The sequence below is a fragment of the Nycticebus coucang genome, chromosome 22 (assembly GCF_027406575.1).
Source record: "Nycticebus coucang isolate mNycCou1 chromosome 22, mNycCou1.pri, whole genome shotgun sequence".
In the NCBI taxonomy this organism is placed as follows: Eukaryota; Metazoa; Chordata; class Mammalia; order Primates; family Lorisidae; genus Nycticebus; species Nycticebus coucang.
In genome coordinates, this window is record NC_069801.1 from 51,804,723 (window position 1) to 51,810,951 (window position 6,229).

Consider the following 6,229-nt stretch of genomic DNA (forward strand, 5'->3'; position numbering starts at 1 on the left):
ACCACTCCAAGTTTGCATGGTGACCTCAGGGAGAGGAGGACAAACACCCCGGTCTCCAGTACCTTTCACGTGGCCCATTTTCTCGTCATTCTTCTTTTCCATGTCCAGGTGTGTGACAGGGGCTAAGTGGCCTCTATCATCTGCTGCTGCATGACGGTCAGCAGCATAGTGGTTCTGGGGGCTGGGACACTCTGCTTCGCTTGGTGGAGTGAAGGGAATGCAGGTGCTCAGGCTGGCCCCACCCACTGAACATCCCAGTCCTGAGGTCCCCAGCCCCCTGCTCAGGTTGCTCAGCCTCTTCCTGCTGTGGCATGTGGGGCTTGCTGCTGCAAGCCACCTCTGGTCCATCAAGCCCAGCACCCAGGGGCTGCCCCAAGGGGACCCATACCATTTCTCCAGAGACCTGTGCTATCTCAGCCAGGAGTCCTCGTAGAAGGAGAGCTGAAGGTCAGTGGGGCCAGGTGGGGGCAATGTGTGGGGACCACATGTGGGGGCCCAGTTACACCATCCAGCGTTTTCTTAGCAAACTCTCCTGGGGTTCCTTCTCTGACTAGGCCTTGCCCTGTGCCCTGGGGCATGGAAGCTGACTAGTGCAGTCCTAAATGAGTTTAAAGCCTCATGACAGAGGCAGATGATGACAAACCAGAGTAGTTAGAGCTTCGAGAGAGAGGGAGATATGGTCCATGGAGACACGGAGAAATCCAGGAAGGCTTCCTGCAGAAGGAGGCAGGTAAGGTCAGCATAGTATGGGTCCGAATGGCAGAGGGGTTAAGAGCCCAGGCACAGGAGTAAGACCCACTGGGTTTCTATCCTGGTTCTATCGCAAATTGGCAGGGAGATTTCAAATAGGTCATGCAACCCTACTAAGACTTAGCTTCTTCGTCTGATATAATGCAGTAATAGTAGGAAGAGCAAAAAGAGCAAACACATATTTAGCATTTGTCATGTGCCAGGCTCTGGTCTAAGTGCTTTATGGATTGACTCCTTTCATCCTTACAGCAGCCCTTCCAGGTAGGTACTGTTGTTCAAATCCTTTTACAGAGGAAGTGGAGTCCTGGAGATGTTAAGTATTTTGACATCAGCTAGTTGGTGTCACGCTGGGACTTGAACCCAGAGTGCTAGAGTCCATGCTCTCACTCATTTTCTTTCTCAGGGGACACTAGCCTAGTGCCTAGCACACAGTAAATGTCAACTTTCCCTAAGTGGACGTGGAGAGAACATTTTAGGCAGTAGAAGAGCAAAGGCATGGGGAGGGTTGGGGTAGGGAGGGTTAGGGGTGGGCAGGGTTGGGCCAAAGGGGTGCACTGAGACAGCATTTCTCAGCTGGGTACAGTGGCTCATACCCAATACCAGCACTTTGCTTGAGGCAAGGAGTTGGAGACCAGCCTAGGCAACATTGCTAGACTTGTCTCTATAAAACATTTTACAATTAGGCCCAGTGCCCATAGCACAGTGGTTATGGCGCCAGCTATATACACCAAGGCTGGTGGGTTCGAATCTGGCCCGGGCCTGCTAAACAACAATGACAACTGCAATAAAAAATAGCCAGGCAAAGGTGATCAAGTGTATCCATATAGGGTCAGAAGAGATCAAACTTTCACTCTTCGCAGATGACATGATTGTATATCTGGAAAATACTAGGGATTCTACTACAAAACTCTTAGAAGTGATCAAGGAATACAGCGGCGATTCAAGTTACAAAATCAACACTCATAAATTGGTAGCCTTTACATATACCAACAAGAGTCAAGCTGAAAAAATAGTCAAGGGCTCTATTCTGTTCACAGTAGTGCCAAAGAAATGAAATATTTGGGAGTTTATCTAACAAAGGAAACATCTTTGAATGTTTGAAACATCTCTATAAAGAGAACTATGAAACTCTAAGGAAAGAAATAACTGAAGATGTAACAAATGAAAAAACATACCATGCTCATGGCTGGGAAGAATCAGTTAAAATGTCCATACTACCAAAGCAATATACAATTTTAATGCACTCCCTATTAAAGCTCCACTGTCATACTTTAAAGAACTCGAAAAAATAATACTTCGTTTTATATGGAATCAGAAAAAACCTCGAATAGCCAAGACATTACTCAGAAATAAAAACAAAGCAGGAGGAATCACGCTACCAGACCTCAGATTATACTATAAATTGATAGTGATCAAAACAACATGGTACTGGCACAAAAACAGAGAAGTAGATTTCTGGAACCAAGAGATGAACCCAGCTACTTACCATTATTTTATCTTTGACAAGCCAATTAAAAGCATTCAGTTGGGGGCGGCGCCTGTGGCTCAGTGAGTAGGGTGCCAGCCCCATATGCCAAGGGTGGCGGGTTCAAACCCAGCCCCGGCCAAACTGCAACAAAAAAATAGCCGGGCATTCTGGCGGGTGCCTGTAGTCCCAGCTGCTCGGGAGGCTGAGGCAAGAGAATCACGTAAGCCCAAGAGCTGGAGGTTGCTGTGAGCCGTGTGACGCCACGGCACTCTACCGAGGGCAGTAAAGTGAGACTCTGTCTCTACGGAAAAAAAAAAAAAAAACACTCAGTGGGGAAAAGATTCCCTATTTAACAAATGGTGCTGGGTGAACTGGCTGGCGACCTGTAGAAGACTGAAACTTGACCCACATCTTTCACCATTAACTATGATAGACTCTCACTGGATTAAAGATTTACACTTAAGACGTGAAACTATAAAAATACTAGAAGAAAGTGCAGGGAAAACCCTTGAAGAAATTGGTCTGGGTGAATATTTTATGAGGAGGACCCCCCCCGGGCAATTGAAGCAGCTTCAAAAATACACTACTGGGACCTGATCAAACTAAAAAGCTTCTGCACAGCCAAGAACACAGTAAGTAAAGCAAGCAGACAGCCCTCAGAATGGGAGAAGATATTTGCAGGTTATGTCTCCGACAAAGGTTTAATAACCAGAATCCACAAAGAACTCAAACGTATTAGCAAGAAAAGAACAAGTGATCCCATCTCATGCTGGGCAAGGGACTTGAAGAGAAACTTCTCTGCAGAAGACAGGTGCACGGCCTACAGACATATGAAAAAATGCTCATCATCCTTAATCACCAGAGAAATGCAAATGAAAACTACTTTGAGATATCATCTAACTCTAGTAAGATTAGCCCATATCACAAAATCCCCAAACCGGAGATGTTGGTGAGGATGTGGAGAAAAGGGAACTCTTCTACACTGCTGGTGGGAATGCAAACTAATACGTTCCTTTTGGAAAGATGTTTGGAGAACACTTAGAGATCTAAAAATAGACCTGCCATTTGATCCTACAATTCCTCTACTAGGTGTATACCCAGAAGACCAAAAATCACATTATAACAAAGGTATTTGTACCAGAATGTTTATTGCACCCCAATTCATAATTGCTAAATCATGGAAGAAGCCCAAGTGCCCATCGACCCAAAAATGGATTAATAAATTGTGGTATATGTACACCATGGAATATTATGCAGCCTTAAAGAAAGATGGAGACTTTACCTCTTTCATGTTTACATGGATGGAGCTGGAACATATTCTTCTTAGCCAAGTATCTCAAGGATGGAAGAAAAAGTATCCAATGTACTCAGCCCTACTATGAAAGTAATTTATAGCTTTCATAGAAAGCTATAACCCAATTACAGCCTAAGAATATGGGGAAAGGGGAAAGGGAGGGCAGGGGAGTGGGGGAGGATGGGTGGAGGGAGGGTAATTGGTGGGATTACGCCTACGGTGCATCTTACAAGGGTATGTGTGAAACTTAGTAAATGTAGAATATAAATGTTTTAACACAATAACTAAGAAAAAGCCAGAAAGGTATGTTAACCAGTGTGATGAAAATATTTCAAATTGTGTATAAAACCAGCTCATGGTACCCCATTATTGCATTGATGTACACAGCTATAATTAATTAAAAAAAAAAAATAGCCAGGCACGGTGGCAGGTACCTGTAGTCCCAGCTACTCGGGAGGCTGAGGCAAGAGAATCGCTTAAGCCCAAGAATTGGTGGTTGCTGTGAGCTGTGATGCCACAGCTCTCTACCAAGAGTGACATAGTAAGACTCTGTCTCCAAAAAAAAAAAAAAAAAAGAAAGAAAAAAAAATTTTAAATTAGCCTGGCATGGTGGTGCGGCCTATAGTCCCAGCTACTCAGGGGGCTGAAGCAGGAGATCACTGAGCCCAGGAGTTTGAGGCTGTAGTGAGCTATGATCACATCACTGCCCTCCAGCCTGAGTGACAGTGAGACCCTGTCTTTAAAAAAAAAAAAAAAAAGAAGCATTTCTCAACTTTTTAAATTATTGGTGCCCCCCACCAGCCTTTTTAGACAATTTTTCTGGAATCCTCATTCGATATTTTGTTTTGCGTGTATATGTGCTTATATATAAAAAAGTATCAACCCTCCTCAAAAACCAGTTTATATTTTACCCTTGAGAATGTTATGCAGGTAATGCTACTGTACACATTATGTGCGCCCTTACTCTGTCCTTATTTACTGAGCAAAGCATGGAGTAGCCTACCTGCCACAGGCCTGCATCTGTCATCTCCTATCATCTATTATTCTACTGTTGCCAAGATAAGAATTACTGTTGTGTCTGCAAAAACAGAAGGTGAGGCATGCACAGCTAGAAGGTGACGGGAGTTACATCCTTCCTCTCTCGCCACACTCTAAGCACCTATTAAGTATTTCAGGTCCCTGAGCTGGTCTGGGACCTGGATGCTTCTTCCAGAGGGAAAATGCATCCCCAGTTAAAGAATGCACAAGTAGGGCTGCGCCTCTGGCTCAGTGAGTAGGGCGCTGGCCCCATATACTGAGGGTGGAGGGTTCAAATCCGGCCCCGGCCAAACTGCAACCAAAAAATAGCCGGGTGTTGTGGTGGACACCTGTAGTCCCAGCTACTTGGGAGGCTGAGGCAAGAGAATCACCTAAGCCCAAGGAATTGGAGCTTGCTGTGAGCTGTGATGCCAAGGCACTCTACCAAGGGCAATAAAGTGAGACTCTGTCTCTACAAAACAAAAACAAAAACAAAGAATGCACAAGTATTCCCACTGTGAGGGTACAGAAGATATAGTATTTGACAGATGGACTGAGTCCAGTAGTCAGACCTCCGTTGGCATCAACTGTTAGAGGGAAGGGCAGGGCTTTGGGGACTATTCAGCCAAACCTTCACTTTTCAGATGAGAAACCTGGATCTCACAGAGACCAAGTGACCTGCCTGGTCATGCAGTGAGTTAGTGGTCAGTTCAACCAGGTCAGGTCTCAGGATGCTCTTGAACAGAGTCTGTTCCTCTCCACCCAGCCCCGCACCCGTGCAGGGGGGGTGAGTGTTATCTGTACACACAGCCATGTTGATGCAACAGGGTCCAGGCTGCAGCTATGCCTGACAGCTGGGCCCCCCCGGCCTTCCTTCCTACATGAGGAGGAAGCCCACCCAGGAGGCAGGGGGTTCCCTAGCCCATCAGGCTCTGAGACCCAAGTCTTAGATTCAGAAACTGGGGTGGCTGGGGATGGAGGAGGGTGCTTCTGCTGGTGGTGCTCCTTGCTGTCCCTGAGGCCCACCCAGCCTAGCTCTGCTGCCTGTGGGCCAGCACCTAGCCCCCTGGGGAGTCTGCTCTGCTATTCCTGCGCCCAGATGCCGCACTCTCTGCTGTGGGGGACATCAGGTCAGAGACAAAGGCTGATGGCTAGGGCATGTCCGTTTCCCTCTTGGACCCCAGACTCCAATTTCTGTGTGCTGGGTCCTATCCTGAGTCCTGAAAATGCAGCAGTGGACAAAACAGAGCCCCTGCCCTCAGGCACTCACATCTGAAATGTCAGCCCCTTTCTAAGGAGGCTGGATGCGAGGCCTCCATGAGGGGCCTCTGCCCTCAGAGCGTGAGGGGCCTTCCCCTCAGTGAGGGCAGCAGTCTCTGCTTTTTCTTCCGTAAGCTGTGTGTCCTTGAGTACCACAGAGCCTCTGAGCCATGCCTGATACCTCATCTGCTAGCTGGGGTGACACCCTTTCCTTATGACTGCTGTTATGTTCAGATGGGGTGACAGATAGGGAGGTATACACACATAAAGTTTGGGCACACTTAGCTTTCTCTGCTTTATAGTTCACAGGGCACTTCCATGCCCACTAGCTGATTGAGCCTTGACTGCTTATGAGGTAAGGGTAAAGATCAGGCCCATTTTACAGATGAGAAAACTGAGGTCAGGAGAGATTAGGTGGCTTGGGGGAGAAGCTTGATGGG